We start from the raw sequence: 24,333 nt of genomic DNA, 5'->3' as shown, positions 1-24,333 counted from the left end.
CCTAAAATTCATCTCGAAAGGGAAGGTGGAGCCCGCCGGGCCTCGGGGGCTCAGCCCCATCTCCCTCACCCCCACCTCACTGTCCAGGATTCCGCGGCCTGACTCTAAGAGGGCTTAATTGAGATGCAATTCACATCCATTCAATTCACTCATTTAACGTGTTCAGTTTGGTGGTTTTTAGTATACTTACAGGGTTGTGCAACCACCACCACAACCTAATTTTAGACCATTTTCACCAAAAAGAAGCCCCACTTCATTATCAGTCACTTCCCATTCCTACCCTCCTCCCAGCCCCGGGCAACCACTGACCTATCTGTACAGATTCCCCTATTCTGACTTTTCATACAATTGAAATCATATGATAGGTGGCCTTGGTGTTCAGCTTCTCCCACGGAGCGTAGTGTCCTCAAGGGTCATCCATGTGGTAACAGCTGTCAGCACTTCATTCCTCTCTATGGCTGAGTAATATTCCACTGCCTAGATAACACATTTTATTTCTCCATTCATCAATTTATGGACACGGGTTATTTCCACTTTTTGTCTATAAGAATAATGTTGCAATGAACGTCTCTGTGCACGTTTTTGGACATGTTTTCATTTCTCTTGGGTAAATACCTAGGAGTGGAATTGCTGGGTCATATGGTAACTACATTTGACATTTTAAAGAACTACCAAACTATGTTCCAAAGTGGCTGCACTGAGCCACTATGGAGAACAGTGTGGAGGTTCCTTAAACTAAAAATAGAGTCGCCATATGACCCAGCAATCCCACTCCTGGGCCTGTATCCAGACAAAACTATAATTCAAAAAGATACAAGCACCCCAAAGTTCCTAGTAGCACTATTTACAACAGCTAAGACATGGAATGTCCATCGACAGAGGAATGGATAAAGAAGATGTGGTGTGTGTGTGTGTGTATATATATATATACATATATATATACACACACACACACATATACACACAATGGAATATTACTCAGCCATAAAAAAGAATGAAATGACGCCATTTGCAGCAACATGGTTGGACCTAGAGATTATCATATTAAGCAAAGTAAGTCAGAAAGAGAAAGACAAATACCATATGGTATCACTAATATGTGGAATCTGAAATATGCCACAAATGAGCCTATCTACAAAAGAGAAAGAGACTCACAGAGGGAGAAAACAAACTTGTGGTTGCCAAGTGGAAGGGAGGGAGGGGGAGGGAAGAACTGGGAGTTTGGGATTAGCAGATGTAAGCTATTATCCATAGGATGGATAAACAACAAGGTCCTACTGTAGAGCACAGGGAACTATATTCAATATCCTGTGACAAATGATAATGGAAAAGAATATGAAAAAGAATGCATGTATGTGTATAACTGAATCACTTTGCTGTACAGCAGAAATTAACACAACATTGTAAATCACCTATACTTCAAAAAAATTTTTTTAAAACAGCAGCTGCACTGATTTACATTCCCACCAGCATCGTATGAGCGTTCCAAGTCCTCCACATCCTGGACAGTACTTGTTATTACATGTCTTTTTGTTTATAGCCGTCCCAGTAGAGGTGAAGTGGCATCTCATTGTGGCTTTGATTTGCATTTCTCTGATGACTAATGATGTCAAGCATCTCTTCATGTGTTTATTGGCCATTTGTATGTCTCCTTTGGAGAAATGTCTGTTCAAATCCTTTGTCCATGTTTTAATTGAGTATTTGTCTCTTTATTATTGAGTTGTATGAGTTCTTTGTGTATTCTGGATACCAGTTCCTTGCCATATGTATGTTTTGCAAATATTTCCTCCCATTCTACGGTTATCTTTTCACTTTTCTAATGGTGTCCTTTTTTTTTTTATAATATATTTTTGGACGCATTGGGTCCTCGCCGCTGCGCATGGGCTTTCTCTAGTTGTGGTGAGCGGGGGCTACTCTTCATTGCGGTGTGCGGGCTTTTCACTGTGGTGGCTTCTCATTGCCGAGAACAGGATCTAGGCGCATGGGCTCGGTAGTTGTGGCACACGGGCTCAGTAGTTGTGGCTCGTGGGCTTAGTTGCTCCACGGCATGTGGGATCTTCCCAGGCCAGGGCTCGAACCCGTGTCCCCTGCACTGGCAGGCGGACTCCCAACCACTGCGCCACCAGGGAAGTCCCTTGATGGTATCCTTTGAAGCACAAAAGTTTTCAATTTTGATGATGTCCAATTTATCTGTTTCTTTTGTTGCCTGTGCTTTTGGTGTCATATCTAAGAAATCATCACATAACCCAAGGGCACAAAGATCTACTATATTTTCTTAGAGGAGCCTAGTAGTTTTAGCTCCTACATTCAAGTTACGATCCACTTTGAGTTCGTTTTCGTGAATGTATTTTGTGTATGGATCTCCATTTGTTGCAAAGACTGTTATTCCCCACCGAACCGTCTTCATACCCTTGTAAAATATTAACCAACCATAAATGTGAGGGATTATTTCTGGATTCTCTATTGCATTCATCTATGTCTATCCTTATGCCAATACCACACTGTCTTAATCACTGCAGCTTTGTAGTTAAGTTTTTATATCAGGCAGCGTGAGTCTTCCAAATTTGTTCTTTCATGAAGATTATTTTGCCTATTCTGGGTCTCTTGCATTTCCATATGAATTTTATGTTCAGCTTGTTTAAAAAAAAAAATCAGCTTGTTTATTTCTGTAAAAGCCACCTGGGATTTTGATAGGGATTGCACTGAATCTGTGGGCCAATCTGCGAGTGCTGCTATCTTAACAACGTAATATTCCAATGTCTTTCCCTTTGAGATCTTCTTTAATTTCTTGCAACACTGTTTTGCAGTTCCCAGGATAAAGTCTTACACTTTTGTTAAATTTATTTCTAGATATTTGATTCTCTTTGATGCTGCTGTAGACAGAATTGCTTTCTTAACTTCATTTCAGATTGTTCACTGCTAACAGATAGGAATGCAGTAGATTTTCGTTTATTGATCTCATGTCCTGGCATATGCTGAACTGGCTTACTAGTTCTGATACTGTGTGGTGTGTGTGTGGAATGTGTCTATGTGTGTGTGTGACGCGCATGTGTGTGTGTGTGGTGTGTCTTCCCTAGGACTCTCCATCTGCAAGATCATGCAAAGAGATAATTTCACACCTTTCTTTCCAATCCAGATGCCTTTTCTTTCTTTTTCTTCCTTAACTGCCATGGTAAGAACCTCCGTGCAGTGTTGAATAGAAGTCGTGAGAGTGGGGGTTCTTCTCTTTCCTGATCTTCAGAGAGAGTGTTCAGTCTTTCTCCACCAAGTACAACGTTAGCTGCAGGCTTTTTGTCAGACTCAGCCCGCATGGTCGTTGGTTCTGGATTCTGTGGTGGGCAAGAGGCAGCCCGGCTGGGAGAGGCAGACTGTGATCCCGGGATGCTTACCGCTTGCCAGATGACTCCAAACAAATCTCGTTCTGAAACTCGATTTCCTCATATAAAAATGGCAGAAAATAATACCTACTTTTCAAAACTGTTGTGAAAATTAAAAGAATAAATTTGATTGTGTCTGGCACGGAGATGATGTTCGATAACTGTGGTCGGATCTGAATCCAGGAGCCCCTTCGAAGGGCCTGAGTGGCCTCGGCACAGCAGAGGGACCCCTACTGGACGTGGACCTTTCCCCAAGCCCACAGGACAAGTGAGATGAATCATGAAACAAAAGAATCGACCAGGGCAGACAGTGCTGCGTGTGCCACAGGCTCAGGGGGCCCCACAGACCAGGACGTCAGCTGGAGAGCCCATCCCAGGGGCCTTGAAGTTCAGGAAAAGGGGCTCGGATGGACTTACGTCCCCAGCAGGAGTGGCCTGATCTGTTTAAAAGGCAACGACAGCTCCACGGGGAGCAGAGGGGGTGAGGCTGGGGCAGGGGGCCCGCAAGGGGTGAGTTCACAGTCCGGCCAGAGATGATGTGGACCCAGACAGGGTAGGAACGCCGGGGACAGAGCAGAGAGAACAATGGGGGAGGTATTCATTCATTCATTCAACAAATAACTGATTGAGTGCTTCCCTGCTGGCGCAGTAGTTAAGAATCCGCCTGCCGATGCAGGGGACACGGGTTCGAGCCCTGGTCCGGGAAGATCCCACATGCATGCCTCAGAGCTACTGAGCCCACGAGCCACAACTACTGAAGCCAGGGCACCTAGAGCCCGTGCTCCACAACAAGAGAAGCCACCTCAATGCGAAGCCCATGCACCGCAACAAAGAGGAGCCCCCGCTCACCACTACTAGAGAAAGCCCGTGCACAGCAATGAAGACCCAACGCAGCCAAAAAAAAAAAACATTGATTGAACTCACATCCCACTTCCCATGCGGGACTTATAAGCTGGATGTTAAATAACTGTACACAAATGAATGTAAAATTGTAACTGTGAGAAATGCACAAAGGAGAGACCCTTGCTGGTGTGAGTCTGTACTGGGGTGTATCTGACCTAATCTGGGAGAGCAGGAATGCTTTCCTGACGAACTGGTGATGGAATGGGGGGCCTCCAGGCAAAGAGGAAAGGAAGCAGCAGCACATGCAAAGGCCCAGGGGTGGGAGCAGCATGGGGAGCCCAGAGCCTGGAGGAAGCCCAGCATGGCCACACGGAGGGAGCACGGGTGGAGGTGAGCCCGCAGGACCAGGCACACAACCTTACAGCCACGACAAGGAGTCTAAGGATGCAGGTAACGTGTTCACATTTACAGTTTGGAAATTTCGCTTAGACTGAAGAGAGTAGAAGTGGCTGGAAAGGAGCCTGGCTCCAGAGGGAAGGGGAAAAGCGTCAAAAACAGCCAAAATGAATGTCTTGTCATCCGCAAGTTCTTATGAAAGATAAGACAACGTTCCCGGGGGTTCGGGGCGGGGGGTGGGGAGTGACAGCTGCTGGGAGGGAGCAGGGGCCGCAGATCCGTGGATCCCAGGGCCTGGGGCCTGAGGACACAGCTGCCCAGAAAGCAGGGGAATAACACACATCCTGAGAAGGCAGATGCCGGCCGGGCGGAGGCGGGGCGGGGGCGGGGCCGGGCCCCCTGCCCAGGCGGTACCAGGGGCCCCGCCCAAAGCCTTGGGGTCCTCAGCCCCTCCTGCCCTCGCCGTCCAGCCGGAGCATCTGCAAACTCCCTCCTCCACTCACCACGTCCCCCAGTTCAGCCAAGAACAACAGCCACGTTCTGGAAGGTTCCACAGTGCTCCACTCAGTCTAATCCCCACACGGCAGCCGGGCTCCACGTGAAGCCCCCAGGGCTTCTGTTCACAATCAGAAAAGAGGCCCCGCTGGCCTGGGCCCGGCTCCTCCTCACTGCCCTTCCCTCACCTCTGCTCTCTGCGTGCGCCACAAGCTCACCCAGCAAACGCCGACCCCCGGCCTGACTCCCCCTCGGCCTGGACGCCCCCCGAAACCTCCTTGGCCTCGGAGGGGCCCCTTAGCCCCTCGGCTCACGTCCTCCCAGGTCCCTGCACCCTGTTTCTCTGTCTTGTTGTGAGACTCACCGGCGAAACACCAGCCCTGAAATTGCCCGGCGGACTGAGTGCCGGTGACCCCCAAACTCACGTGTGGCTCTAAGGCTCAGTGTGACGGGGGGCGGGGCCTCGGGGGGATCCGGTCAGGGGGGTGGAGCCCCACGGGCGGGTGGGCGGGGTTCGCGCCTAGAGCCTGCTGGCCCCGCCCCCCTCCACGAGGGCCGGCTGCCGCGGGGGGGGAGGGCCTCGCGGGACGGGACACGCTGGGCCCTGACCTCAACTCCCGGCTTCTAGGGCCGCCGCGCAGGGAGGGCCGGCCTCCATCTCCAGGCCTAGTCGCCCGCACCCTCCTCTGTCCTCCCGGAGGAGACACTTCACAAAAGCCGCCCGCCCAGGCCAGGCGGCGACCCCTGCCCAGCCGAGGACCTTCTCCCGTTTGAAGGGGACCCTCTGACCCGTTCCTTCTCACGCTCACCTCCGGTTCCCCCCTCCGTCCCCCCTGGGCTGTGCCCCTCACCCCACCACGCGGCTCTCTGTGAGGAGAGGTCACCAGACCCCGTGGACACTTGCGTGCCTGTCGCGCCGGACAGCCCGCGATGGCCACCCGACCGGCCCCGCACCCTGGTTTCGGCCACAACTCCGACTCCTCCGTTTGCCTCAAGCCCCTTCTCTGCCAGGCCTCGGTGACCCCGCGACCTTCCCCGCACCCGGCCCCGCACCCACCCTGCCCCCAAAGCAACCTTCTAGAACGTGAATCTCATCCTGCCACCTTTAGACGCCGCCCTGGGGACCGCAGCTGCCCCTGAAGGCGGCCTTCAGGCCCGTCGCCTGTGTCCGGCGCCCTCGCCCCCATCTCCATCGCCCCCCAGAGCGCCTCCAACCACCGTGGCCGAGTGACTGCCTCTCTCCGCTCGGCGCAGACGGCTCCCCTTGCTCCGGCGCGAGGCCCGGCCTCACCCCGCACACAGCCTGCGGCGGCCGGAGCAGAGGCTGCGCTCGCCCTGCCCGGCCGGCAGCTCGGCTGCGAGAACCAGACCCGGCGCCGCCGCTTGCTGTGAACAGGCGTCTCCGGAGCACGGCACGCGGGCCCAGGCCGTGGCCTCTCTGGCGGCCTTCCCGCTGCAGCCGAGCGGAGTAGCTGCCACCGAGGTTGTGCGGCGCAAGCCTGAGACGTTTCCTCTCTGGCCCTGGGGGGGATCTCTGCGACCCTGCCCTGGCAGGTGTCTCGCCGTCTGGCGCGCGACGGGCACTCGGCAGACGCGTGTGGGGCGGGCAGGGGGAAGCCAGCAGCACAGACCCTCGCGTCACAGGGCGGGCGGGGCTCGGCTGTCCCCACGGCCCCCGGGCGGGTCCAGGGGCGCCACCCCAGCACGGGGGCAACGGGCCTGGGGAGCCTGTCGTGACGGGGGGGGGGGTGGGCGTGCACCCCTGGGAGCAGCGGGGCTGGGCCCTCCGAGCGTCCTGCCCGGCGGGGACTTAGGCCTGTTCCTGGCCGCGCGGGCTGTGGCCCGGCGCGGGGCTGGACGAGCTGCCGGCCCTCCCCCAGCACCGGGAAGCCTCCTCCACAGCCTCCAGAGTCCAGCTCAAACCTTAAGCAGCCCCAGCCCTTGCACACTGTGCCTCCGGCGCCTCTGAGGGGCAGAGGATTCCCCGTCAGAAGCGGCAAGATGGGGTCAGACCTACCCAGTGGGGAATGTTCGGGAAATCACCAGCCATTTCTCCAGCAAAAAACCGAGGCTTCACGTTCCCTCCGGATAAGCCTAAGGAGTGGGGGTTTCACCGCCGCGTATTCCACCAGAAGCTAAGGAAGCAAAGATACTCGACAGCAGTTCTCAAGACCCCTGTGGGGAAGAGGCCCAGAGAGGTGAAGTAACCTGTCCAAGGGCACACAGCACGCGCTGCCGGGGGCGGCGCTGGACCCGCAGCCCCTGGAGCACAGCGGGAGGAGAGCAAGCGGTCCTCCCCAGGGACTCAGGCCGCAGTCCTCGGCAGGGCTCCAGGGTTGAGGGTGATGGATGAAGCAGTCTCCCGCGGCTCCCGCACAGGAAGCGTGAAGCGTGAACTGGCGCATTAGCCAGCGATGCCCGCAGAGAGCGCATGCGCAGGAGAGAGGACAGGGTAGGGCTGGTGAAGAGTCAAGAGTCGGGTCACCTGCCACAGTGCCCCACCCCCGCCCCCAGCCACTCGGTGGGAGGGAGGGAGGGAGGGAGGAAATGGGGCCGCTCACCTCGAGGCAGGTGGTTAGGGCCGCGCTCCGTATAAACGAGGCCCTGAGACCCCTAGATCCGAGGGTCAGGCCAGGGGAAGTGCGGGCCCAAGGCCGGGTGTTGGAAGGAAAATAAGCCCCTGAGGCTGTGCCCGCCTGGACCGTCCTCACCTGCCCTCCTGGGGGGCGGGGGCCGCGGCATCACCCCCTCCCGGGACGAGGCTCTTCTGCTCAGACAGCTGAGTGATCTGCCCCACAGGTCGGCGTGAAGGTTGGGCCTCAATCCGCCGCGGCCTAAGCCTGCGGACCCCCCACCTCCGCGGCAGGAACAGGGCCCCATCCGTCTGTCTGCCCGTCCAGTCCATCTCTCCAGGGTGGCCACTCGGCTCTCTGACCGTCTATCCCAGGCCCTCGGACCCTGCATCTCCCCCGGGAGTCGGTCCCACGAGGGGCCGCAGCCCCGCCCTGACCCCACACGGAACCTCTCCCGAGTGTCACCGAGCGAAAGCAAAGGGACGGTCGCCTCGGCCAGACCCCCAAGGGGCCCAGGCCCTGGATCCGGATCAGAGGGAGCCTCGCCGACGGGACTGGAGACGGCGGGAGGCGCCCATCTCCCCCTCCCCCTCCCCTCGCGCTGACGCCCACCTGCCCCAAAGAGGCAGCCGCACCTCCTGCTGCTTCTGGGCCCCTCTGCGCGCTCCCAGAGGAGCACGACCCCTAAATGGAGCCTGACCCCATTTGGGAGACGAGAAAGTTCTACCCCCACGCCCCTGCCAAGGGCACAGGTGCCCACACCCCAACACACACACCCACGTGCACACACACCCCCACATGCACACACACACCCCACACACTCAGGCCCGGCTTCCATCGATACGGATAACGGAGAGCTGAGGAGATTCCATCTTTGTCGATGCTGTATTTGCAGAAGCCAAAGGAATGCGATGGAAACAAGTTAACCAGCAAGATGCGTCTCGCTGAAGCCAGCGGCTAAGTAGATCGATACTTAAGAATAAGTTTGTCTTTATTTTTCTGGACCCATGCTTCAGTCCAACATTTGGTCCTAGAAGAGGTGGAGACTAAAGTTTGAATGAATTAATTTTCTAGCTCGTTTTGAAAATAAATTGCCCATTTCTGTGAGTTCCTCGTGTGCCTGCCTGGGTCGGCCGTGGACACCTGTACCTGGAGCCAGGCCACCGCCCGCGTGCAGAAGCAGAGCCTGCTCTGCACCGGCCCCAGGGCTCCAGCCTTGGGAAGTCCCTCCCAGCGTCTCACTTCAATCTCTCCTGCTCCAGCCACGCGCCATTGCCTTCCCCCGCGTCCGGGCTGAGATGAGCAAATCCCAGGCTTCCGCCTGCACACCCGAAAGTGAGGATGGTCAGAGAAGAAAGCTCCCGTGAGGCCCCACACATCTGCCACGGGCCGTTCTCCCTGGACCTGGAATCCGGGTGCAGGATTCACAAATCACAGACGAACAGAACCCGGACCCCGAGAGCCCAGGGAACCCTGCACTCCACGCGGTCCAGAGCCCATGTGTGAAACGTCACACGGGGAAAGGCTGCACGCCCCTCCAGGTGCACCACAGCCACTACCTCGGGCGCAGGGGGCGGGGACACCCCGTCAGGGACCGGCAGGACCCCAGCCCGACCCCACCCAGCACCCGCAGTGTCTCCCAAACCCACAGGCGCCCTCATGGGCCTCAGGGTCTCAGCGAGCAGGTGGGGAAGGGGGGACCACGAAGGGTGACTGAGGGGGGTCCGTGGACACGGGGACCACAGGCTGCCGGATGCAGGTTGTGGGAAGGAGGGGGGAGCAAGGCTGGGCCTGGCATGGCCCCCAAGTGTCAGGCGCCCAGGGGCACCCGACCTCGTGCTGTGGATGCGGGCAGGAGGGGCAGCCCCGGCCCCCGGCTGAGCAGTGATGACCCGACGGCACAAACCCGCCCTGCACGTGGGACCGCAGCCCCACGGCCCATTATCCTTCCTCCAGACGCACAAGGACGCGTTCAGCTAAAAACCATTAAAAATGGACACACTGTCTTCCCGGCTAAACGTTACGGGCTCTGACACATAAGGGCTGCTACACACGGCCCCCCTGAAGGAGCTGGGACGGGGGCTTGGGCTGAAAGCAAATGCCTTTTAATGTGAGCATATGAGAGTGTGTGCTGTGTGTGTGTGGTGTGTGTGTGGTGTGTACAGTGTGTGTGTGGTGTGTACAGTGTGTGTCTGAAGTGTGTACAGTGTGTGTGGTGTGTTCAGTGTGTGTGGTGTGTACAGTGTGTGTGTGGTGTGTACAGTGTGTGTGGTGTGTGTGCAGTGTGCGTGTGGTGTGTGGTGTGTACAGTGTGTGTGTGGTGTGTGTGTGGTGTGTACAGCGTGTGTGTGGTGTGTCTGTGGTGTGTACAGTGTGTGTGGTGTGTACAGTGTGTGTGGTGTGTGTGTGGTGTGTACAGTGTGTGTCGTGTGTGTGCAGTGTGCGTGTGGTGTGTGTGTGGTGTGTACAGTGTGTGTGTGGTGTGTGTGTGGTGTGTACAGTGTGTGTGTGTGGTGTGTACAGTGTGTGTGTGGTGTGTGTGTGGTGTGTACAGTTTGTGTGTGGTGTGTACAGTGTGTGTGTGGTGTGTCTGTGGTGTGTACAGTGTCTGTGTGTGGTGTGTACAGTGTGTGTGTGGTGTGTACAGTGTGTGTGGTGTGTGTGTGGTGTGTACAGTGTGTGTGTGGTGTGTACAGTGTGTGTGTGGTGTGTGTGTGGTGTGTACAGTGTGTCTGTAGTGTGTACAGTGTGTGGTGTGTACAGTGTGTGTGTGGTGTGTGTGTGGTGTGTACAGTGCGTGTGCGCGCCGTGGAGAGGGAAGAGCAGCAGGCAGGGGTGACGGGGGTGACAGGCTCTGCGAAGACCGCCGACCCCCTCACCGCTCCCCGCATGGAGCTGGCAGGCGGGGCTCCACATCTGGTGGAGCCTGTGCGCCATCCCCTATCCCCCAAACACGCATACACACACGGCGGGACCGCAGGTCACACAGGAGGACGGAGGCCCCACGGCCACCTGGGAGGGGCCTCAGCAGGGAACCGGAGAGGCATGTGTGTGACACGTGTGTGATGTGTAAACACCCGTGTGATGCGTGTTATATGGCCACACGTGGGAACATGAGGCGCCCTGGGGCGGGAGGCTACACCCTGACGAGGGGCCGGGCTCCCGGGTGGTCACATGGCACAACCACAGCGCCTGGGGGCTGGGAGGGCCGCAGGCCACCTGCATCCGCTGGCGTCACCGTCACCTCTGGCCCATCCCTCGGGCGAAGGGGCTTCTGCCTCCAAAGGTGCCAGGAGACCTGCCCCCTTCCCTCCACCCTCTGCAGAGCGGCACCCCTCCTCCCGGGGGCCCCAGGCTTGAAGACGTCACCTCTGTGAGCAGCACGAGGTGGGCAGTGAGGGGACGCTGGAACCGGACCATCCCAGCCGGGCAGCCCCGGAGACGGACTCTGTCTCAGAGCTGATCCCTCGGCTCCGCGCAGGGCAAGTGTCCGTCCCCAGGGCAGCCGCTGAGATGAAGCCGCGTGTGTGTCGGATGCAGAGTGGACCCCAGGACACACACGTGCCCTTCCTCGGTCCCCTGCGTCACACATGCGCATCGTCTGACCCTGTGTCCCCAGAGCGAGGGGGCAGATGTGGCCCAGAGGCCCAGGCGGCTCTGTCCAGGAAGCAGGGGAGCTGGGAGGGGCGGGTAGGAGTCCGAGGCCCCCCCTCCCTCCCAGCTCTGCCCGCTCCTCAGACTGGTCACTCCTGCCCGTGTGACAGCCCCTCGTGTGAGCAGCCCCCGGAGCCGCCCGGCTGCTGGGCCTGGCAGCGGGTAACCGAGAAGGTGGGGTCCACTGGGCGCTGCCCTCTCCCCTCCGCAACCACCATCCTGCCCGCCAAGCCCCCGCTTCGGGGAGAGGAGGGAGACCCACAGCAGAGGCAGGCCCGTCAAGGCCAGACCCGCGCACCCCGGGGCCCAGTGGTCACGGTCTGGGCGGGCAGGCCTGGGGTCCTGGATGGCCCAACAGGAGGGAGATAAGCAAGCGATCCTGGGGAGGGGCAGGGCAGCTCAGAGCCTCCAGAGAGTCGGGGGGTTGAGGCGTGAGCACCACCTCCCTGATTACCTAGGCAGCGGCGTCTGCCCGTCCAGCCTTGGGAAGGACCCCTGGACGTCTGACTGTTTGGAAGTCCACCCTGCACCTGACCCTCCCTCTCACGCGCTCCCCCAGGTCCCCGCAGGCTCCCTGCTGAGCGGGCAGTCCCCCAGCAGCTCCAGAGATCCAGACTCAGGCCCTGGTGGGCGTGCAGCAGATGGGCTTCTCCCCATGACGGAGGCCTCCCTGAGGGTGTGGACCCCGAGCTCCCAGCCCCCCGCCAGGGCTCCTTCCCCAGCCAGCAGGTCCCACTGTGGGAGGACGGGGCAGGGGGAGGGGGAGGCCCCACGAGGGCCACGTTGCGTTTCTCTCCACGCTCAGCCCCGTGAGGTCAGTGCTTGGCGCCCACTTCAGAGATGAGCAAGCAGGCTGAGCAGGGATGAAGTCACCACTACCGCATTCCCTCCCCCTCGGGACCCTCAAGGCGCAAACATCACGGGGGCTGAGCCAGGAGCCCTGCCTGCCCTCGGTGGGGTGGGGAGTCAGTGAGGAGGATGCAGTCTGTCCCCCCTATTTCCACGAGGGCCTCCTTCCTCCCAGACGCCTGGCGGGCCCTGGGGAAAAGACGTGCCCAAGACTTCCCTGGTGGCACAGTGGTTAAGAATCCACCTGCCAGTGCAGGGGACACGGGTTCGAGCCCTGGTCCAGGAAGATCCCACATGCCGCAGAGCAACTAAGCCAGTGTGCCACAACTACTGAGCCTACGCTGTAGAGCCCACGAGTCACAACTACTGAGCCCGTGAGCCACAACTACTGAAGCCCGTGCGCCTACAGCCCGTGCTCCGCAACAACAGGCCACCGCAACGAAAAGCCACGCACCGCAACAAAGAGTAGCCCCCACTTGCCGCAACTAGAGAAAGCCCGCGCACAGCAACGAAGACCCAACACAACCAAAAATAAAATTAATTTTTTTAAAAAAAGAAAAAAAAGACATGCCCTTCACTCTTCACACAGAGATGCCTGTTCCCACCAATACCCCTGACAGCTCACCGTCTCGTGCGAATCCCAGGACACGATTATCCTCCCTGAAGAAGCCAGCTTCCTCCTGCCTGACCCGCCATGCCTCTCCCGGCCCAGACACTGCCCTGTGGCTTTCTCTGCTTCTCCTCCAACTCCAGCGGCACCAAGGGCTGGGGGCCTGACCTTCCCCGGCAGCTCCCCACTTCACGGTGTGGGAGCACAGATCCAGGCTCAGAGTGAGGAAAGAATCTGTGCCTCAGCACTTGCCGAAATCCTGATGGGATGTTGGTTTTGTGAGGTAATGGGTGCCCTGTCATTGGGAGTATTCAAGCTGAGGATAGACCACTACTGGCATGACCCAGGGAGCGACACAGCGTTGGCCTAGACGAATTTCAAGGTCCCCTTTCTAACCCCGCACATCTCTAAATCCCTGACACCTCCACCCCACCCCTACTGCCAAGTGGCCGGTTCCCCAGGCAGCTTGTCCTCAGGAGGAAGCTGCCACCCAGTTTTTGGGGAGCCCAACGGTTCTCTTTAAAACATCACTACTCTTGCAGGGACAGCCTGGTGGTGTTAAAATTAAATACAAAATAGAGACTAGACTTCAGAAATTCCCTGAGCAGACAAAACCATTTAAGCCACGTAAGCAAAAGTACATCTAGCTTATTTCATGAACATAAGCAAACCTTAACCTAGGTTACTTCTTGTAAATGCCTCTGACAATCATAAAAGAAACAAGTCATCGTCCTAAAGGCCGCGGGAGACAAAGGCACACCTCACCCTACCGTGCTTCGCAGATATCGTGCATTTCGCAAATCGAAGGTCGTTGCAGCCCCACGCGGAGCAAGTCCATCAGCACCATTTTCCTGACAGCCTTGCTCGCTTTGCGTCTCTGTATCACATTTTGGGAATTCGCACAATATTCCAAACTTTCATTATTATTATATTTGCTGCGGTGATTTGCGAGCAGTGATCTTTGATGTTACTAGTGCAGGTGTTTGGGCATTTTTTTTAGCAATAAAGTGTTTTGTAATCAAGGCACGTGTGTTGTTTTCACAGAGATGACGTTACTGCACACTTAAAAGACTGCAGTCTGGTGTAAACGTAACTTTTAGATGCACAGGCAAACCAAAAACTTCATGTGCCTGTCTCTACTGCGGTGTGCCTGCTGTCACTTTTGACCAGTCCCCTGGTGTCTGGAAACCTTGCTGCAATGAGCAACCAAGGTGAAGGGTGAACACTCTCCCGGGCACCAGATGCACCATCCTGGGGCATCCCGCCCGAGCTTCCCGTCAGTCTTTGAATTTGAAAGCTCCCAGTTCACAGTTGGTCCTCACATGCCCGATAAACCCTGATGACACTATTTACTGATTTGGTGGTTTGAACTGTGCTATTTCTGGGTTTGGAACAGGGGTCGGGGTAGGGTGGGGGCTGCTCCGGGGCCTGGGCTCTGTCTGGTGTTGCCGCCCCGCGGTGAGCGGGCCACAGGACAGGGCAGAGTCTGGACCAGATGGGGACCAGCCCGGCTCCTGCCAATGGAGGGACGGTGGAGGGGGTGCTGGCAGGAGAAAAGGGAGCCCCGGCCCAGCCCCCCGAGTGCGTGAGAGGAAAGGTGAGTGTTGGAGCACCTCGGGGCAGGCAGGCGGTCCAGTGGTTAGGACTCGGCGCTCTCACTGTCGTGTCCCGGGTTCGATCCCTGGTCGGGGAACTAAGATCCTGCAAGCTGGGCGATGGCCAAAAAAAAAAAAAACAAAGGGCCCACGGAGCTTAAAAACAGTGGGAGGCACAGGCACGGGGGCGTGGGGAGCTCAGCAACCACAGGCGGGAAAGGCCACCCTGGAGACTGAGCACGCTCGGTGGAAAGAGGCGGGGGGAGGCAGGCCAGGCCTGCAGGACCGCCCCGGCCTCAGGCAGGGAAAGAGCTGAGACCCAGGGACACGCCGGCCGCCTGCCCAGAGACACTCCGGTGGTCCCCCTGGGTCTGGGCCGCCACAGAAGCCGTCCTCTCCATCTGGCGTGCAGGCTTCTGGAGGAGACAGCCATCGCTCACATCCTCCACTGCCACCTGCCAGCTCGCAGAAGGCACTTCCCCAGAGGCGCCGCTGATCCCTCTGCGGGTTAAAGGCTCGGGACACAGCGCCTGGATCCAGGAGGAGCTCTGACCAGCAGGTGCCAGAAGCGCGAATGCGGAGTGGAGGGAGGGCCAGGAAAGGCTGCAGGACGCGGACACGCGGAAGGAAGACGCACGGCGGCCACGGCTGCCTCTCCCGGTGTCACCAGACGGGGCTGGCAGGCTCGGAGTTGCCTAACGCACACTGGGCGCCTACTGTGTGCACAGCACTTTCCCACGGATGAGCCCAGCCCAGGAAGGAGGGCCGAGCCTCAGAAGCCCGCTGGGTGCTTCACCGCTATGAGGCCACAGAGGCTCCAGGGAGCAGGACCGGGGCACAGGTGCGGGGCACACAGTGATGTGGCTCTTCCCGGGCTGACATCCAGGAGGTCCCCAGCCCCTGTCTGTGGTGGGTGCCCCCTCCTCCCACCCCCCGCACTCAGCCCCCACCTGGCTGGTCGGCACACTAGGTGGGAGAAGCATTGCTGGGAAGACGGCGCAGAATCTCCACGGGAGGTACGACCTGGAAGGAAGCCCAGGATCGGGTACCCCAGCCCCTGCTGCACAGCAGGAAATGAGGCCCAGAGAAGGGAAATCTCTTTCCAAGTCAGGAGGGGAGTCAGAGCTGGGACACCTCCCTCGCCCCAACCCCAGGTGGAAGGTCCTCTCTGCCTCTTAAGAGCCATGTGGGAGGCTTTCCATACTGGGGGGACACAGGAGCCCCTAAAACCGCACACGGGGACAGAGGATGCAGGGGTCTGGTCACCTCCCCAGGAGGGCCATGTGGTGGGCAGGGAACACTCCCACAGCATTGCACTCAGGCCAGTGTGTCGGGTTCAAGCCTGGCTCCCCAGCAAGTATCCTTGGAACCTCTGAGCCCCAGGTTCCTTATTCTGTAAAATGGGAATAATAATAATAGTACCTGCTTCACAGAGAACTGGGATAATTGAAGGAGGCTGTCCACATACAGTACTCAGAACAGGGTCAAGTAAACAGCAGCTTTAAAAATAAGTACCGTTGGGACTTTCCTGGTGGCCCAGTGGTTAAGACTCTGTGCTCCCAATGCAGGGGGCCCAGGTTCGATCCCTGGTCAGGGAACTAGATCTCACACGCATGCCGCAACTAAGAGTCTGCATGCCGCAACTAAGGAGCCTGCCTGCCTCAACTAAGACCCAGCGCAACTAAATAAATAAATATAAATAAATAAATATTTTTTTAAAAAGTACTGTTGTTCTCAGTCTCCATGGGAACTGGTTCCAGGACCCCTCAGACACCAAAATCTAAGGACGCTCAAGTCCCTTATATAAACCGGCGTTGTGTTTGCGTATAACCTAGCACATCCTCCAGCACGCTTTAGCTCCCCTCTAGATTACTGATAATACCTAATACAATGTAAATACTATGTAAATAGTTGCTGGCATGTGGCAAATTCAAATTTTGCTTTGTGGAACTGTCTGGAATTGTTTTCAAATATTTTCAATCTACAGCTGGTTGAATCTTCAGGTGTGAAGGAGAACCCACGGATGCAGAGAGCAGACTATATACCATTTGACCCAGCGATCCCACTCCTAGGTATGTACGCAAGAGAAATAAAGACATTCGTCCTGTCTAAAACCTTTACACGGGGCTTCCCTGGTGGCGCAGTGGTTGAGAATCCGCCTGCCAATGCAGGGGACACGGGTTCGAGCCCTGGTCTGGGAAGATCCCACATGCCGCGGAGCAACTAAGCCCGTGCACCACAACTACTGAGCCTGCACTCTAGAGCCCGCAAGCCACAACTACTGAGCCTGCGCGTCTGGAGCCTGTGCTCCGCAACAAGAGAGGCCGCGATAGTGAGAGGCCCGTGCACCGCGATGAAGAGCCGCCCCCGCTTGCCGCAACTAGAGAAAGCCCTCGCACAGAAACGAAGACCCAACACAGCCATAAATAAATTAATTAATTAATTAATAATTTAAAAAAAAAACCTTTACACGAATGTTCACAGCACCAGCGTTCACAACAGTCAAAAACCAACCAAAATGCCCATCAACAGATGCATAGATAAATACACTGCGGTCTATCCCTGCAACGGAATATTATTCAGCAATTCAAAGGAATGAAGGACTGATACATGATACAATGTGGTTGGACCTTGAAAATATATGTAAGTGAAAGAAGCAAGTCACAAAAAACCACATAATGAACGATTCTATTTATGTGAAACGTCCAGGGAGACAGATTGACAGAGACAGAAGACAGATTATCCACCGGCTAGAGGTTGGGGAAAAGGAGAACAGGAGTGACCACTAATGTGTATACTTTTTCTTTTGGGTGAAAAATGTTCTGAAGTTAGATGGTGGTGGTGGATGCACGACTCTAAGTGCACTAAACCCACTGAACTGTGCACTGCAGCTGAGTGACCTGTACAGTACGTAAATCATATCCCAGTAAAGCCGTCTTTAAAAGTAAAAAATCTACAAACCCCTGTAAGGTAAGGGGCTTTGATCACAGTTTTGAGGAGGGTGATGGGTTCAGAGAGCTCGAGCTTCGGCCCACAGTCTGGGCAGGAGGCTATAGGGTCTGACTCTGGACTCTGTGGTACTGAACTCCAAGTCTGGGGCTCTTTCCCGAAGCTTCTCCCGAGCCCGAATCCAGCCTGACTCCCAAACACCTTGGGAAAAGCCTTCGCCCCTCCTCTCTCACGGAGCCCCTCAGGAAGTCCTTCCAGCTCTCTCATCACACCTCCAGCTTCCTGAGGGAGGACGTTCCATGGGATCTAAGGTCATAGCCAAGGTCACAGGAGACAGGCACCTGACCAGGACCCTACACTCCAGCCAAAGCCCAACACCTTCTTGAGGAAGCCAGGGGGTGGGGCGGACGAAACGCAGTGGGCTCTGGGGGCTGTGCTCGCTTTCGAGGTGACCTTGGCAAAGCAACTCATCTCCAGGGCTCTTGGCAAAATGATAATGAGGAGGCGACATTTCCAAGGCCCTGAGTAGCTCCGAAGACTTAAAGTAGCCTCTCCTCTCCATACCTGCCATTCACCCCAATGACCAGCCAGAGGGCTATGGGGCAGCGGGCATCACTCAGTTGGTGGCCTGGGTACCTGCAGCGTGCCACTCCCCATCCTCAGCAGAGGCCCTTGGCCTAATCATCTGCCCAATACTGTCAGCAGGCAGGAAGGAAGGCGGCAGGCGAGGGAGGGGACAAGGGTGCCATCAACCAGGGCCCTGGACGCGCCTGGCGGGAAAGGTGCTGAATGTGCCTCAAGCCACCCTCCGCCCCACCCCGCCTCCTCGCACTGCAGACAGCCTGGCCGCGGGTGAGGAGGAAGGGCCCCCCTGCCGTCCCAGGGTCACCAACCAGGTGTCCCAGCTCGAAGGAGATGTTCCCCCGCCCCCGACTCTCTGCTTGTACAACCGGGGACCACGTCCAGAAACACTCCCGCCCGGAGCAGGCCGACCAAGGAGGAGCAGACGCTGGGAGAGGGCGGGCTCAGCCACCCAGAACCCTCTGTCCTTGTGGGGAGAGCGCCGCACTGGGGCTGGTGCTGTTTGTAGAAAGCGCAACAGGCCAGAGCCTCCACCGGGAAGCCCGCCTTGGTCAGAGGTGAGACGGGAGGAGACCAGCGTCTCAGACCATCATCCAGGGCATCCTGGGGAACGCGAGGGAGGCGGTCACCCTTCTCCACCTTTCAGAGGGGACAAATGAGGTCCAGGGGTGGGGAGACGCAGCTTGCCTGGGGCCGTGCGCGGTAACTTCACAGCAAAATCACTGGATTCCAGGTCCTTCTGACCAAATACCATCACAGCCTTGCCTCATCCCCTGCTCCAGGCTCCCACGCTGCTGCTTTATCTACAAAGCGTCCCTTCGGTTTGAAGAAGCACCATAATAACAACAGCGAAATCGTCATACTCTTACTGTTCTCAGAGCTTCACATAAATATTAATACACTGGATCCTCGTATCGACCGTATGGCATACACACTCTTTTATTCCCACTTTAAAGATGGGGAAACTGAGGTGCCCAGTGTTGCAGTAACTTAGTTACGGTCCTGCAGGAGATGGGATCTGGACGAGGCGCCTGGCGCCTGGGTGGCGGTGCTGGGCACCTGTCACGTGCCAGGTCCACACACCCCAGACCCCACCCCGATGGGCCAGGGCCCCGGAAGACGTAGGGAGTCTGCTCTGGGCTGCGCTCTCGCCCAGGGCTGTGCGCTAGGGGTCCCGGCGGACAGGCTGCAAGCTGCCTCCGGCTGAAGGCTGCCCCGCTGCCCCTGCTGCTGCTGGACGGCTGATCAGACCAGGTCGCAGGGCTGGCCTGGGCGGGGGAGGCGGGGGGCCCTCCCTCAGTCTCCCTGCCGCTGCCCCAGGTCCACGTGGGACATCGATCGCCCTGACTCTCCGGTCTCCGGGGACCGCCAGTCCTGTGATCGTCTGGGGGCCAGGGGACCGGGGTTAGTCTTGGGTGGCAGCCCTGACCACCAGGAACGTCGCGGGGCCCCTCTGGGGCAGGCAGCACAGCCAGAGCATTCCCAAGAGAGGAAGGGGGCTTGGTGGATCCACCCACAGTCTCCCACCTGGCGGATTCCCACAGCAGGCAGCCCCTCCTGTGCCCAGTGCAGCCCCAGGGCCTCGCCCCAGTCGCGTTCTGCTTCCCAAAGCTCCCTTCGTTAACCTGTGAAGGTGCGATCCCAGGCGACCACAAAAGCCACTATAGCAGCCGGCAGCTGCCGTGGGTTCAGGAACTGCACTTCAGTGGAGGAAAGGCTCCGGGCTCTGGCCCTCCTCCCCCGCAAGCCCTTCCCCAACTTCAGGACACAGAGCAAGCAAGCAGGATGCAGAGAAGGAAAACGAAAAGATAACAAAACAAAGGCAGGACAAAAAAAAATCAGGCACAGCCTCTCTTGACCTGACAAGGACTTTTTCCACATCTTTCCCTGGGCTCAGGGGCCAGAGAAGGAGCGAGCCTGAGCCCCGCTCAGGGGGCCACCCGCTCCGAGGCCTTTGTGCAGGAGTCCATTCCTCCAGGGAGCTGGGGGCGCGCCAGCTGCAAGCAATCAGGGAAATGTATCGGGGGTCAGGGCGGCGGGCGGGGTGCAGGCTCTCCGAGACACACACAAAGGGTGATTTAACATGGTGGATCCAAAGGCTGCCTTAGAAGCCGAGTGCTGACGCCGCAGGCCCCAGGCGCTGCGACCTCGCTTTTCAGAATCACTCCCCTCACTCCCGTCCCAAATCGGACTTATTTCCCTTCCTTTGCCACTGGACAAATATTGACTTTCTTTCACTCGTGTCACCGATGGCACTGAGGCCAGCGGGCTGGCTATTGTCTCCTCTCTACAGGGTGGGCAGGCTGTCACGGAACAGCTCAGAAGGGCCGGCAGAGCCAGGCCAAGAGGGAAAGCCAAGAGAGGAAATCTGGGTCTTGGAAGTAATGTTTCTGCCTTTCTGTCCTCTCTCCCTTGCCCAAGCCCGTGGGGTTTGTTTTTCCACGTCTGGCTGTCCTGCTGCCATGCAGCCTGTCAGGCCCAAGAGAAGCAGAGCAGCAGCTGGTGTCACTGGCAGAGCTCGGGCCTCGGAGCACGCGTCTCTGGCTCTGGGTGACCTCAGGCCGACCCTTTCATTCTCTTGGGCCTCAGTGTTCTAACCTGCAACCTGGGAATGTTGGATTTGATGATCTCACATCCTTTCCGCTTCAGTCAAGGCCCCTGACCTTGTGCTCTGATTTTAGAAGAGATGGAAAATAGCTGCTCCGCGGTTCATGGGGAGAGTGGGAAGGGCACCGGCCTGAGCATCCACAGGGCAGGTGCAGCCCCGTCTCTGGTGCTCGGATGCTGTGTGACACTGGGCAAGGTGCTCCCCCTCTTTGAGCCCAGCTTCCCCACCATCAAAATCAGAGACTGAGGGCTTCCCTGGTGGCGCAGTGGTTGAGAATCTGCCTGCCAATGCAGGGGACACGGGTTCGAACCCTGGCCTGGGAAGATCCCACATGCCGCGGAGCAACTAGGCCCGTGAGCCACAATTGCTGAGCCTGCGCGTCTGGAGCCTGTGCTCCGCAACAAGAGAGGCCACGACAGTGAGAGGCCCGCACACCGCGATGAAGAGTGGCCCCCACTTGCCGCAACTAGAGAAAGCCCTCGCACAGAAACGAAGACCCAACAGCCATAAATAAATAAAATAAATAAATAAAATTTTTAAAAAAATCAGAGACTGAATGAGATGACGCCCAAGGTCCCTTCCGGCACCCCAGGCTGTGGTCCACTCACCACACACGGCCCGTGGGCGGTGATGCCTTTTCTCCAAGAACTTATTTTCCAGCCCTTTCCTCACGACTAACCTTGAACGGAGGCTGTCGGGCCTCTGCCTTGTATCCTTGTCACCAGAGGCTTCTGTCAGCCTCCCAGTTTCTCTCTGCAGACTCACCTCCGCCTGCAGCCCCTGCCCCCAAGGCCCTGTGATGAGAAGCAGCTCCTGAAGTCCCAGGCAGAGTACAGCGAGAACAGGATGAGGAAGGCAGGGCTTCTCAGCAGCTGTGCGTGGCAACACCTGTGGGACGGTGGGCTCCGTCCCCACTCTTCCTCTAGCCTGAGTCCCCTCTGTGATGACACAGAACCTCAAAAAGCCCATTCCTCATGCAGCACTCAATTCACACTAAGAACTCCCCACATCCCAGAAGTTTTACATAAATTATTCCCGTGTAATCTTCAGAAGAACCCTAAGAAGTAGGTAACATTGTTCCCATTTCACAGATGACATAACTGAGCCTCAGTTATGTCAAGTAATTTGCCCCAATTCACACAGCTAATATGGAAAGAGCCAAGATAGGAGTCTGAACCTGTCTGTCTGCAAAGCCTTTACTCTTAAGCACCAGCATTCTTGCTGAGGAGATGTCATCATCTCCTCGCAGGCTGTCCCAGGACCTTAACAGAGGGGTGGTGAGAGGCAATGCCCACATGACTCCGCAAACCTCCCACCCACCCCGCCCCCAGCCTCAGCAAAGGCAGAGCCAACGGGGTCACAGGCAAGACGGTCAGAAGGCCCTTCGAGCATCTAAACCAACCTTTTACTTTGCAGTTGAGAAAACAGGGGCCCAAGGGGTGTGACTTGCCTAAGGTCACACGGCAAGTCTAGGGTAACCCCACTACCCACCCACCAGCGCACCCGTGTTGACATCCCAGGGTCCCGAGAGCGCCCCCAGGCAGGGCCAGTGCCTCTGCCATTCTCCCGCCGAAGCCCTGGGTGCAGATGTGCTCTGGCTGCTCACGCCCGGGGGCCAGCCTCACCCCCTCTCGGCTCCAGTTGGCTCCTTCCTCGAAGGCTGGGGGTGGGGAGGATGGAGTGAAGCCCATCTTGTAACCACAGAAGGGATGGGAGGTGTGGCAGGAGGTGGGGCCGGGGGAACCAGAGGAAAAGAGGTGAGATTACAGGGAAGTCAAGCATTTTCTTTCTTTCCCGTGAAGTTTCTGCTGCAGAATCACTCGAATGATCCAAGACAGAGACAGAGACAGAGAGAGGCAGGCGGCGCCGCTGTCCCCATTCTGCAGAGATGCTCTGGAAGCTGCAGGGAGATCACACCGCAAGTCCACCCCCACCCCCACCCCCTCCTCCGGCCTCTGTCCCCGCTCCCCGCAGGTCTTTATCTTTCTCATTGGCAGCAGCTGCTCGCTCGGGACTTGGAAGGCTCAGCACTGGACTAAACATCGTACATGTGTTTCTCATTTACTTCTCACAACAACCTAAAACACCACAGCTGTTACCATTTTGTCGCGACAACTAACTGAAGCTCAGAGACGTACAGTAACTTGCTCAAGGTCACACAGCCACTAACCAGTGATCCCGGGCCTCCCAAGGATGCATGGCGGGGGCGCACAGGACCAGACTGTGGCCCACTCATACCGAGTAACTCTCTCGAGCTGTCTCCACTCTGCGGACAGATGTGCACTGGGAATTCCAGGGCCACCTGCCCCATCACCCAACCAAGCCCACTTCTTACGATCAGACTCCAGCCCAGAACTGCAGCCACAGGACTGCAGGGCTGGGAGGGTCCCGGGGAGTCATCTAGTTCAACCCCTTCCATGTATAGGCGAGGAGAGCAAGAAAGGGGCTTGCCCAAGGTCACACAAGGTCACACGAACGGGAAGCAGCGCCTAGAATTAGACTCAGGCCTCCTATCTTAAACCAGGACCCTCTCCACAGCACCCTGAGGCTCAGTGAAGAGCTACCGTCCGTCTCCACTGGAACAGAGCCAGAGGCACCCCAAGGAGGCGTCAGGTTAGATGCTCCCAGCAAGGGCAGCGAGGTGCACAGCGGGGTGCTACGGGCCATCGCGGTGCAGACCTTTCAGATCCTCCTCCTCATCCTGGACACAAGCATGACCTTGGGAGGCCCCTGACACCCCCTGAGCCCACAGGCCTCCTGCCCAGCACTGGGAACTTTTCTCCAGGAAAGGCCTTGCCCCTACAAAGAGGGTGGGTGATGCGGAAGATTCTGAGTCTCACAGCCCTGCTGCCTTGTTGCAGGAAGGAGCTACAGTTTCCCCAGAGGCTAGGTCACAGGAGGGGTCCGCGGATGAGGCTGACCCCAACCCCTCAGCTCACCTCACCTGCGGGCGGGCCAGGACTGAGAGGGACTTCAGACACCATGAACTCCAAACCCCCATTTTCCAGATGAAGATACTGAGGTCCAGAGGGATAAGTGAGCTGTCCAAGGTCATAGGCGGGGTTGGTATGGAAGCTTCCCGACTCCCCCCAGGCACGCTGGGAGCGCAGCTCCACACCGCCCCCCCCCCCGCCCCGCCTCCCCAGGAAGGGAGCGCTGAGCTGCCGCAGACAGGTGGGCGAACGAAAACGGCTCATTTCTAAGCGCCCAGGCCCGGCAGGTGCGCCCGTGGGCTTGTTCACCCACTGCCCTGCCCCCACACGTCCCCACTCCCCACTGGGGCACCACGCACCCCATCACCCGGAGATCAGAGATGTGCAGCAGCTCGTCCAAGGTCACACAGCAGAATGAGTACAGCCTGCTCTCCTACTGCCCTGCTGCTCCTTCCCCACCCCCTCCTTGGTCTCTCCAAGCTCCGCCGCTTGCCAGGATCCTGGGGACCTTGCTTCCCCCGATGTACCGGGCAGCGCGCTGGCTCGTGTATGAAAAAGTTTCGTGGAGAGGAAGGGGCGGAAGACGCCGCCGCCCATCCCAGGCCCGGACAGCCGCGGCCTGGCGGGGGACGCGGAAAGGAAGCGATCTCCGCGCTCCGCCAGGTCCCCGGCGCGCCCCGCTCCCTCACCGTCTCCGCGGTGGGCGCGGCTGGGGTCCCACGCCCGCATCCACTCGCCAACGCGCACCCATTCCATCCGCCCCCCGCGGCGCCCTTCCCGCGGCTCTCGGAGAGGGGTTCCCGGGATAATTCAGGACACCTCCCCAGGGACCATCAGGGTAATTCCGGCGCAAGCGGACTCCCGGAGCC

The 24,333-nt window shown here is 57.6% G+C and overlaps 1 protein-coding gene across 3 annotated transcripts in view; it reads right to left on the bottom strand.

Annotated features, from left to right (window-relative positions):
* The window catches only part of SYT2 (synaptotagmin 2), an 84,760-nt gene that overhangs the window by 10,877 nt on the left and 49,550 nt on the right, over positions 1-24,333 (bottom strand). The gene's annotated exons all lie outside the window — the stretch shown is intronic.

Source organism: Balaenoptera physalus (genome assembly GCF_965194825.1).
Source record: "Balaenoptera physalus genome assembly, chromosome: 1".
Taxonomy (NCBI): Eukaryota; Metazoa; Chordata; class Mammalia; order Artiodactyla; family Balaenopteridae; genus Balaenoptera; species Balaenoptera physalus.
The sequence above is the reverse complement of the archived record's forward strand: the minus strand, read 5'-3'. Positions and strand labels throughout refer to the sequence as shown.